Source organism: Hylobates moloch, unplaced genomic scaffold (assembly GCF_009828535.3).
Source record: "Hylobates moloch isolate HMO894 unplaced genomic scaffold, HMol_V3 SCAFFOLD_1, whole genome shotgun sequence".
NCBI classification, from domain to species: domain Eukaryota; kingdom Metazoa; phylum Chordata; class Mammalia; order Primates; family Hylobatidae; genus Hylobates; species Hylobates moloch.
In genome coordinates this window covers 192,231,172-192,243,993 of record NW_026652276.1, presented here as the reverse complement: position 1 = coordinate 192,243,993, position 12,822 = coordinate 192,231,172, and the positions used below count along the sequence as shown (strand labels likewise).

At 34.1% G+C, this 12,822-nt stretch overlaps 1 protein-coding gene and 1 pseudogene across 3 annotated transcripts in view; both read left to right on the top strand.

Annotated features, from left to right (window-relative positions):
* Window positions 1-12,822, top strand: part of IMMP2L (inner mitochondrial membrane peptidase subunit 2) — an 885,601-nt gene that overhangs the window by 160,018 nt on the left and 712,761 nt on the right. The gene's annotated exons all lie outside the window — the stretch shown is intronic.
* Window positions 10,189-12,822, top strand: part of LOC131380774 (tigger transposable element-derived protein 1-like) — a 193,008-nt pseudogene continuing 190,374 nt past the window's right edge.

The following is a 12,822-nucleotide window of genomic DNA, read 5'->3' as shown; positions in this document are numbered from 1 at the left end:
GCATTTCAGTTATACTTCAGATCATGACATCCAGTTGCTTCCCAGACATTTCCACTTAAATAACCTACACACACTTCATACTTGATACATTTGATGACAATAAAAGTGTTCCTCTTTCCTGTTTGCTATTTCAATGGGTGATAACACCCTTTCCTCAGTTTCTCAAACCAGAGAGTTGGTAAGCATTTCAGACTTCCATTTAGCTCATTATAGTATAACCAGCATGGTACCTGCATATCCTAGGCATGCAATAATGATGTGTTCGAATGAATGAATGAATGAACAAATGACTTCTCTCTTACACCAAGTCCTGCATCTTCTTTTCTTTCTTCTCTTGAACTTTTCTCTTCTATTCTTCTCCATTCTTAATATTCTAGATGAGACTGTCCTCTCTCACCTTGGCGATTGCAATAGTCTACCTTGTTCTTATCATTGCTAGTGTATTTTCCTCCTCACAGTTTTCCATCTATGCAAGTACTGTCCAATTGAAATGTATTATACAAGGCATATATACAGTTTTACCTATTCTAGTAGCTACAGTTAAAAATAAAAAGAAAGAGGCAGTATTGATTATAATAATATATTTTATTTGATCTAGTTTATCCAGAATATTCTTTCAACTTGTGGTCATGGTCACGTTTCAAGTGCTCAGTAGACATGTGGCTAGGGGATACCATATTCACTAAAGTAGCTCTACCCTGCTAGCAGAGTAAAAATCTCATCCAGTCTCTGCTTACATTGCTCCTCTGTTTTCACTTTTTCAATGACTCCCATGTCTTACAGGTCAAAAAAATCTCAATTTAGTAGTATCTGCTGTAAGGTGTGACGTGGTCTGGCCCTTCTCTACTTCCCTCTCTGACCTTTGTACTTTGCACCCTACTAATACCAAACTAATGTAGTTCTTAGAAATATGCTGGGTTAATCAGCTACAACAGTTCGTGCGGTGTTGTTTCAGCACTTGTTGATAGAAATGCAGGCATCTGAGTGAAAACATGGTTTTCTTTATTCTCAGATCTGCTTATTTTTAAATATGGTGCTCAGATTTGCGCTTTCATTCTGAAAACATGGAAAACAGATAGTAGGGAGAATAACCTGATATTTTTCACTTAGAATCAACTCAGGTACCTTGGAGAAACAGATTCTGTTACTTTTTGTGGAGAATACTGAGGTTAAATTGTATTCTAAGGTTAGCAGTTTATGCCTGGTATTTCTTTTTACAATTTCTGATGATACAATATGATATCAGAGTATATCAGAGACAAGCCGGATGGCCAATTTTAGACTAGTTTTAGTGATAACTAAAGGGCTAATTTTTCTCTCTCAAACTCAAGCGTGACTATTTATTGTCAAAATATTCAATAGCTGGACAAGCTAAATTGGTCCAGGAAAACCTAATTGGGTAAATTTTCCATCTTGCATACCTCTGCTGCTTATATTTAAGGAACCCTAGGGAATAGCTGTTAGTAAAAATATTGATTACATATCTGCTGCTTTTTTAATAGCTGCATATTAGTTCAAGAAGTTAAATTTCAAGGGACTAAAATTTTAAAGGAAAAAAAAAAAACTGAATCGTAGCACTAGTCCTTTCACGTTCATTTAGGTGAATAGTTTTGCTTCTTTTGCATTGTGGGTGCTGTTATCAGTCTGTGTGAGGAGGACCACACGATTAGCCTGCTCGTATTTTGACAAAAGATCGTTATCTGGCTGAAGCATGTTGTAGGAGTCAATGAATATATAATCTATTTCAGATTCCTTAAAGATATTAAATACCTAACTTTGAATGTAGAAGGTATTTCTTAATAAATGTTTAAAAACTCTCATGTCGGGGCCTTCATGTGACAACTAATAAATATACCATTGGATGGTGTTAACAAAAAGACATAATACTGTGAAGTGCCTTCAAATTTTTTAGATATTATAATAAAGTAGTATTTTTTCCTGACAAATAAATTAGCAGTGATTTAATCATTTTATGTTAATTCATGTTGCAGAATATGCACAGAAGAGTTTTCGATGGAGCTATTTTACTATTTTCTAGTAACTTACTTTTGATTTTTATTTAGATAATTCATAATACTAAATCAGCTGTAGAGAACAGTTGCCACTTGCAGTGTATACATGGATTTTGTTTTTACCTAAACTTATGTGGATGTATGAAATCTGTTACTAATGTTAGAAAATAAAGTTGTTCATGAATGTTATTTTATCTAAAAATTCCAGACTTGAACTGACTTGCTAGTTTTCTTAATCTTAAAGTGAGTTCTTATTTACTTGATGAGCAAATAGTAGGCAGTTACATGTTAGACAATTTTGTTATTTAGAATTTGATAATATGTGCCATTTTATATTTCTGGAATTTTCGGATTTTGAAACTATAAGCCTTCAGATATGTATCATTATTAATAATATATTATTATTTGAGAAAATGACTGGTATTTCTATTTGACTTTCAGCCTGGTTCCTTTCCACTATATTCACTTGATAAGGGAATTATTATTTTTTTTGGCTCAGTGAAATATCAATAGTGCTTTTCTGAGGTGCAGCAATCCAATGTGAGATTGTTTTAAGGTGCCATATTATGAAATTTCATTTCACCATGTAAACATCTTGACATATTTTGCAGTTTTTAAAATGGCTTTTGATTAAATGTCTATAACAACTATTATCCTGCATAATACATATATAATTTATGTACTCTCATTGGGTGCGTTCTTTGACTGGAATATAAATTTTCATTTACATATCAGTTTAAGTTTGAATTATGTTGTAGAAGTGAGGAAGTGATATTGTACATGATATTTCTTATCTTTAATAGGACTTTTTTTTTACCATAAGGGTTACTTGAAGTTTTCAATGATATTTTATTGGCAATTCTGGTCTTCTCTTACAGTGTACAATGTCATGTATTGTGTTCTTCAATTAATAAACAGATTGTATTCTACTGCCGGATTAGCCTTTCAGTAAATGTGTTTCAAAATGGTCTCATTAGCCTTTTAATAAATATTATAATTAAATATGCATAAATGTGGGAAGGTCTACTGTGTAACAATGTAGTTATTATATGTTTTAAATTATCTTGTATTCTTATGGAATTGCATACCTGTTTCTCATGCAGAATAACTACACCATTAAAAGAGGATACTAACCTGTTTTTCTGTTTGTAAAGATTGCAAGTCAACTAGGTGGCTTGAATTGATCTGAATTCACCTTCATGATAGAGCTGAAGAAATCGATACTGCAACTTCTCATGTAACAAGAAGATCTCAAGTTTAATAAGTCTTTGAGCTGATTCAGAAAATGGATTTGTTGCTAACAGCTTTTTTGTTAATATTAATGTGAGAATGCAATTGGATATTATAAAAACTCTTCAGTTCAACTGTTTAGTCATTAAAATAATTTCGATATAACAGGTATTGATTAAGAAAGGGATTTTAGAGATAGAAAGACTCCTGACTTCAGTTCTCTGATTTGCCAGTTACAACTACAGTGGTGCCCTTGGGTGATTATAACAATACCTGCTTCATAGAATTGCTTTGAAAAATAATTTAGATAATAAGATTTAGTAAGTACCAATAAATGTGAAGTATTGTTATAAAAGTCATGAACATTTTTGTCTTAAATATATTTAAATTTGCTGGAAGTTTTATCAATTTTTATATTTGTGACAATTATAAAATGTTGACTAACTGGATTATAAGTATGCTAAACTATAAACTTTTTGGGTGGTCCTTTGAATGCCAATACAATCCGCAGATCAGAAAACATTATACAGTTGACATTTAATAAACTTGAATTGAATTTTCATGGCTTCAACTGGTATAAGATGATTATCATGCAATTTTGCTTATATCCTGACATATAATTGTTTTATAATTTTTCTGTATTACCTGCCAAACTACATTGTAAACAAAAATTGATTAGAGATTATATTTGTTTTTTTTTTGTATTATCTAAAGTTGTGTTAAAAAAAAAAGACCTTCAACTACCAAGTCTATTCCGTAAATATTTCTTGGATTTTAACATGATTTTTTTTAATGGATTCTCCATATTCACCTTGATTTTAAAAGAAAAATGAATAAGTAAAACTTAGTTAAGTTAGAATTATTAATGGAAGAATGCTAAAATCAATTATGGTACATTAATACTATGTATAGTATTATGATAAGATATATATGTGGATGTGTAGTTGTATATGCATAGGAAATACTGTGGTAGGATTAACAGCAAATTGTTCATAGAATTACTTCGGGTGAAGAGATTAAAACAGTTTAGAGTGTATATCAAATGGAGTTTCGTAATTGCAAGCAACCTAAACTCAGAGATGATCTAAGCAAAATAAGAAGAGGGCTTATTGGATAAAATGTGGTTATATCACAGAATCAAAAGCCAAGCTGAATAAATAGGCCCCTGGAAGCATGGAAATATAAACAGCTGAGACAGTTCATTGGCAGAAATTCCTGTGCAGTTTCTGTGGCAGGAGTGGGATTTGGGGATTTCCTGTGACTGACAGCCATACTAGAATGACATAGAATGGAGGGAAAAGCAGTTTACCAAAGAAACAGGTGCTGGGCATGAAGAATATTATAGAGCTGCATTATAGAGGGATACTATACTATGGAGCTGTACTATAGAGGGATACTATACTACAGAGCTGTAGTATAGACGGATACTATACTATAGAGCTGTACTATAGGAGTATACTATACTATAGAGCTGTACTATAGAGGGATGTTTTCCTTCTTTATATATATGAATGCATACACACATACACATACACACACGTATATATTTATATATGAAATGGAAAGGAAAGAATAACATTATAGAAGAATGACTAAGAAAAACGTATAGAACTTGGTGATAAGGAGCTACTTCTAGGGGGAAAATCCAATATTAGAAGAAAATAACTATATATACTTTTTTATTGTGCAAATACATATTACATATATTTATTTTAAAAACACCTTTACTGAAATTTAATTGATATACCATATGATTCACCCATTTGAAGTATACAATTCAATGACTTTTAGTATATTCACAGAGTTGTACATTCATCAGAATAATTTTAGAACATTTGTATTACCCTCAAAGAAAACCCCACATCCCTTAGCTTTCACCACCATACCACCTCCATTCACTCTGTCCCTAGCAACCACTAATATGCTTTCTGTCTCTATAGATTTTCCTATTCCGAACATTTCATATAAATGGAATTACATGATATTTGGTTCTTTGTGATTGACTTTTTCACTTAGCATGATGTCTTCAAGGTTCATCATGTTCTATGTGTCACTACTTTTTATTCCCTTTTATGTCTTAATAATATTCACTGTATGGATAGACCCCATTTTATGTGTCCAGTCATCAGTTGATGAACATTTAGATTGTTTCCACCTTTTAGTTATTATGAATAATGCTTTTATGAACATTTGTATACCAATTTTTGAATAACTATTTTCAATTCTCATATATATATAGCTAGGAGTAGAACTGATGGATTATATGGTAACTCTGTGTTTAAGCATTTGAGGAAATGCCAAACTGTTTTCGGAAGCAGCTGCTCCATTTCATATTCTCACCAGCAGTGTATGGGGTTCAGTTCCTCCATATTTTAATCAACACTGTTATTATCTATTTCTTTGATTGTAGCCATCCTAGTAGATGTGAGGTAGTATCTCGTGGTTTTGATTTGCATTTCCCTGATAATTAATGATGTGGAACATCTTTTTATGTGTATTGGCCACATATGTATTTTAAATTAATGAGATTATGGGGCTTTTTTACTTTTGGAATTTATTTTTTTACCTACAAACTTGTCAGATTTCTTTAGATATTTGTACCATTACTCTTCATTGTTTATAATTTTGAGTGTGTGTTATGTAACACAATGTTACTCTACATAATTTCTCTGTTAGCTAACTGTTGTAAGAAATTGAGACTGAGAGAAGATAAGTAATTTGTTCAAGGTCACAGAGCTAGTAAATTGTGTAGGATTTGAATCCAGGTCATTTTAAATCCAGAGCCTGAGTTCTTTAAAAATGGTACTATAACATGTCTCAAGTAATATATGTTTTTAGATTTCCTGTATTACTATTGTTATTGTTGTTGCTCTGGTTACTTTATTTTACCCAACTACATAATCTCATAGAGACAAAGACTCTTAAATTTCACATGAACCTCAGTTCAAAAATGTCACTTTTGGCCAGGCGTGGTGGCTCAAGCCTATTCCTTTTAATGTTTGGCAGATATGGCATCAGTGTGTGAGTACTTTTAGTCTATAGTTTACATCCTGAGAGTTCTGCTGAGTTAATAATCAGTGAAGACTTTCTTTCTGAGCACCTCCTAAATAGTGGGAGACAACGCTAAAGTATAAGACCCTCCGCTATGAAGGAGCTAAAACTGTGGTAGGAACTGTAAACATTTACCAAAAATATTCAAGTCTTCTTGATAGATCATGATATCATATTTGATGCTTAAACTTCACATTTTCTTATCTCTGAAAACAAAAGTCTAGACTTAGTGACAATAGTTTTCCCTGATTTAATGTAACTTTTCCTCAGCAATGTGATAGCTATAGCTAACATCGAATGCAGCATCCAGTGTCTTTGCACAGGCTTACATAACCCCAACACTTTGTTTTCTCACTTGGGTTGCCAACCTAGGAGAGAATACTGTTAAAGGGTCCGACTCATGTGGTCAGGCCCTATTAGCTTTTGATTTATGGCGAGAGCCATTTTACTTACGTCTTTACTTGTTTGACTCTCAGGGTCTGACTGTCTTTTGGGTTTAACTTGGTAAGAGCTATATGGCTTTTTCCCCTTTATACTGTGAAAAATGCAAGGAGCCTTATGATAAGTTGTTCATCAGAGTACTTGTTAGACATAAGGACAATACTAATGTGGGAGAAAGAATGAACTTTGAAAAGCTCACTGTGGAATTGTTGAGTTATCATTGTTTTTCCTAATTTTGGTTTTTTCCTCTTGAGAACTAGCTTCTTATCACTAAGTTCTATTAGGTTTTTCTTAGTTGTTCTTCTAGGATGCCAGTCTTTCCATTCATTAACTTTAAGTTACCAGCCTAGTCTAGGACTTTACTAGCTACAGAATGTTCAGTACTAGGAAAGATAAAAGGCTCAGCGGTGACTTTATTACATGAATATTGACTTGATTTATGCCAATGCATTGTCAGCAGGTTACCAATTTACATTATTCAGTATGCATTTATAGGCACTTATGACAATATCAAGCTTTAGCATGTGAGCAATTTTTGGAGACTTGCTTTGTGCTTGGATAGTTCAGAGCAGCTCCCATTATATAATCTGAAGTGACCATAATGAGGGCTTGGCTTTTTTCAGGAACTGAATGAGGTCTTTGCTGCAGACTAAAATGTGAAGGGTCAGAGCAAGCCTACCATCAGAAATTGATGTTTGGCTTTTTTTTTTTCCCTCCACGATTAAAAAAGTAGGGGAAAAAAAACCCACCTCAACTTTGATTTGATTCAAAATAGTATTTCCTAAAATGTAAGCCATTCTTGTCAAATATGAGTTCCTTAACTTAAAAATGCATTCATTTAAATCCCTGATGTATTTTCTCATGTTCTTCATTCATGCTTGGGGACAGAGTGATTGGAATTTATGAGTTACTGTACTCAGCACAGGAGAAATTAATTTGGTATAAAATATATAGAGTATAATCTTACTATTTTTGTATAATATTAGAATTTATCCTAATCTTACCAACCCATCCTTGAAGGCATTTTCCTTCAGTTCATAATTCTCACTAACCAGTTTTTCTCCTATGGGAACTTATAAGCATTAGCAAAGCTTATAACTAAAGTTGTCAAGAAAACAGAGAAATTGAAATCTCTGCCCCAGAGCAGCTTTACAAGTAGCAGCTCCTGGATCACGAAAGGACCAAGAAAGAGGATCCTAACTGCATGGCCTCTTTTCCACTTCACCTTAGTAGCACTGAAAAGCAGATTTCTCTCTTGTATTCAGTGTTTTTTCTCAATTTCAATGTATTTACTGCATGAGATTTGCTGAGTATATTTGCAAACATCTCATCCAGTTTTCAAAACAATTCTGCCCAGTAGATGATACCAACCTTTATTCCTCAAATGCTGGACTGTCTTCCAGTATGTTAACCTTTTTGATCATCTTGAATTCTTTTTCCTTTTCATAGAAAATTTATTTTTTCTTTCCTTTTTTATATTTTCAGTTAAATTTAAGAAATATTCATTTAACAACTACCCTGTGGGAGGCATGTGATCTCTCTCTCTACAATTTTTTTTTTCACCACTTAACACTAAAGTGTTTTGGGGAAAGTTTCTTAATCCTCAATAATGAAAACATTGGAAGATTTTGTAGGGGCAAGTCTGTTAATCCTCCGTAATTAAAACTTCAGATAATTTTATAGGTTCCTTCCTCCGGTGGGTAACAAAACAGATTACATCAATGTTTTATTTTCACTTTTACCCTGATTGTTCATCTTCAATGTGTAGACTTTATGGGTATTTGCAAGAACATGATCAATGGTCTACAGCACTTGAAATGGAAAAATGAAACCGATGAGGAATTATGACTGCTCATATTATTCTGTCCCCGTTTTGCTTTGCTAGTGCAAAACTAGTGTTTCTTATCATCCTTGCTGATACATTATGTTCATGGCCTTTTGGGTAGACTAGGAGGGAAAGAGATAGATTAAATACCCTTTCTTATCTGCCATCCTGTACCACGCTCATCATTTCCTCTTTTTTATGAAACAGAATTTGCTTATGTTAAAACAAAAAAGAACAGAACTCATCAGAAGAAGTGACAAAGTCAATGATCATTTGAATGCTTACAGGCAGTCAGCTCCATCTCTCTTCTCTGCCTTCCTTGGTATCTGCTTCCTTGTGAGGTGGCTTATTTTGTGGTTGTATGATAGCAGCCAGTAGGATCTGGTGGGTGGCAGGTGGAGGGTGAAGGAATATTTATCTTGTGCCTACTGACAGAAGGAAAGAGAACAAGAGATACGTATTCTTTTCTTTCATGTAGCTCCAGTATTTTATAGAAGTATTCAGCATAAAAGAAGTATTATTCCAAAGTTTTCTTTGTTGTGTTTTGTATTTTTTTCAAATTTTTTATTTTAATTTTTGTGGACATATAGTAAGTGTATATATTTATGGGATACATGAGATGTTTTGATACGGGTATGCAATGTATAATAATCACATCATATAAAATGGGGTATCCATTTCCTCAAGCATTTGTCCTTTGTATTTTATATTTTGTTTGGTCATTGCTTGCAATTTTTATGCATGATGTTGGCACAGAACCTCAGACTGGCAATTGTGTAATGCTGGCTGTTTCTCCTTGATAAAACTGGAATACTGAAACTTCGGAAAATGTTTGTCAAGGTGATTGTTCTCTCACCCAAAATTGTGGCCATTTGTCAATATATTCTGAGTTTCACAGTTTGAAGAATACCAATTATGAAACTTAAGACATGCTACTTTGAAGTGCATGTTTGATGCTGACCAGCTCACCTTTAAAAACAGTGTTTTCACAATATTTTATTTGTATGTTTGTTTTGTTTTGCTTCAAAGAATAGTTTCCTAAGCTGAGCCTATTTAAATTACATAAACATATGACTACACCCACCTCTTCACACCTTTTAGAATTTTAAGTTTTTAGTATATGCTATATATGTTTGCCAGTGTTTACTTCTGTGCCTTTAAAGAAATGCCCTAACATTGTGGGAGTGACTTTTAAGTTCAGTCTCTGTACATACAGTCTCTGTGGTGATAGTGTATCACTATATACTGAACATTCCACAGAAAGTGCCTGACAGTCAAAGAAATGGCCCAACTTTGTGGGAGTGACTTTTAAGTTCAGTCTCTGTATATACAGTCTCTATAGTGATACTGTATTATTACATGCTGAACAGTCCACAGAAAGTACTTGCATGTCTTTCTTAGAAACGTCCTGGTACCTCCTATGCTATAGTCCTCTTTTGATGGATGCCGTAGGCATATGCTAACAAGATTTTGTTTTTTTAAAATCTTGTGACCCCATTATCCAAAGGCAGTCAAAAGCACACAGCCATTAAGGGGGCTGAACATGAGGACTTTATACTCCATACTGGAAAGTCACCACAACCCCAGTAAGATCTTCTTTTCTAAGAAAGGGATGCAATTAATATAAAGATGCAAAAGTATGCAGACATTTTGAGAGAAGGCAGGCTGCAGAATCTAGGATACTGTAGCAGCCATGAAGAAGACATCGCCACGAGAGAACGGGAAAAGTCGTACAGAGAAATTAGTAGATTAGTAAAGAAGAGTCCAAGCATGGAAGATTGTAAGACTTGCCGTGACTCTCCTCAAGTTGCTGTGTATTTTGAGGGCAACTATATTCTGTTCTTCCTTACCTCATCATGTATCCTTTCTGTAGCCCCTCCATCACCTGGCATACTCTGACTGTGTTTCTGTTTTGAAGATGCCTAAGAATGGATGTCTTGCAATTGCCTATTGAATAATAAATCAGTTTTCAAACAGTGATAATACATAACTCAAATAAAAATCTTATATAATAAAATAGCCTAAAATGAGGCTGAAAAACACCAGGTATGGAAGTGGAATGTCTGAAAAAGAAGTGAGATTATAGGTTTTTGTGTTAATATTTTCTCACCATGTACAGATTTTATTTATCTTTAAATAAAACTTACCTGGTTGTATCATAGTTCTTAAGAAACTATGGAATAATTTAAGTGAGGAAAAAAAATATGGCTATATACTAAATTGGTGTAGGGGAATCTCGTTAACCTGCTGCCTTTTTGTCACGCTGCTAAGGCTCACTGACTCAGTGTGAATTTAGAGAAATGGGATTTTGATGATAGTGCTACTAATTATGCTTCATCACTATCTAGATTTCTTTCTCTGTGTTAATATTTATGGTTATTTGGAAATTTTCCAGTGTTAATTATTTTTAACGTATATGTCAACTGCACAGGGAAGTTATGTTTGAACAAGGGTGCAATAAAGTATTTTAAAAGTTTTTCCATAGATGTTTTCTGTGTAATCTCCCTGAGAACAGAGATTTTTGCTTATTTTGTTCAATGATATATTCCACTTGCTAAGCCCAGTAGTACATTGTTGGGTATTCTAGAGGTATTTGCTAAATGAACATATTCAATATCAATAGGAATTTCTCTAATTTACTATAAGGTGTAGAGTCATGTTATTACTGGAGGGGAAATTAAGGATCATAGAGAATGACTCACTGACTCTCTCCATTGATTAGGAAATTGGGGCTGAGAGATGTTAAATTTTGCCTAAGGGCATGGCTCAAGAGCAGCAGAACTAGGCTTAGATTCTAGGTTTCCAAACAACTTGCTCAGTTTCACATGACCAACACAGGTTAGAGTTGGGGTTTAAACTCACATCTGACCGACAATGAAGTCCTTTGTCTGGATAAGAGTTTTTGATACTTTTATAAAATTTTAATATGTCACCTTTTCTTTATAGGTTTTCCTCTGTCCCTAAATAGAATTAATTGCTTCCTTAACAGATTATACTAAATACCATTGTTTTCTAGCATGGATCACATTATATTGAGTTGATTTCATGGTGGTGAGTTCTTAAGACCAAGGACTAATTCACCTTCCTCTTTACCATACAGAATTTAGCATAATGACTGCCATGATAGATGTTCTGTGTTTTGAATTGCTGTGAGAGGTGGTAACAGATAGTATATCTTTTTTTTTTTTGATTTTATTTATTTATTATACTTTAGGGTTTTAGGGTACATGTGCACAATGTGCAGGTTTGTTACATATGTATCCATGTGCCATGTTGATTTCCTGCACCCATTAACTCGTCATTTAGCATTAGGTGTATCTCCTAATGCTGTCCCTCCCCCCTCCCCCCGCCCCACAACAGTCCCTGGAGTGTGATGTTCCCCTTCCTGTGTCCATGAGTTCTCATTGTTCAATTCCCACCTATGAGTGAGAACATGCGGTGTTTGGTTTTTTGTCCTTGCGATAGTTTACTGAGAATGATGTTTTCCAGTTTCATCCATGTCCCTACAGAGGACACGAACTCATCATTTTTTATGGCTGCATAGTATTCCATGGTGTATATGTGCCACATTTTCTTAATCCAGTCTATCGTTGTTGGACATTTGGGTTGGTTCCAACTCTTTGCTATTGTGAATAGTGCCGCAATAAACATACGTGTGCATGTGTCTTTATAGCAGCATGATTTATAGTCCTTTGGGTATATACCCAGTAATGGGATGGCTGGGTCAAATGGTATTTCTAGTTCGAGATCCCTGAGGAATCGCCACACTGACTTCCACAATGGTTGAACTAGTTTACAGTCCCACCAACAGTGTAAAAGTGTTCCTATTTCTCCACATCCTCTCCAGCACCTGTTGTTTCCTGATTTTTTAATGATGGCCATTCTAACTGGTGTAAGATGGTATCTCACTGTGGTTTTGATTTGCATTTCTCTGATGGCCAGTGATGATGAGCATTTCTTCATGTGTTTTTTGGCTGCATAAATGTCTTCTTTTGAGAAGTGTCTGTTCATGTCCTCTGCCCACTTTTTGATGGGGTTGTTTGTTTTTTTCTTGTAAATTTGTTTGAGTTCATTGTAGATTCTGGATATTAGCCCTTTGTCAGATGAGTAGGTTGCAAAATTTTCTCCCATTCTGTAGGTTGCCCGTTCACTCTGATGGTAGTTTCTTTTGCTGTGCAGAAGCTCTTTAGTTTAATCAGCTCCCATTTGTCAATTTTGGCTTTTGTTGCCATTGCTTTTGGTGTTTAAGACATGAAGTCCTTG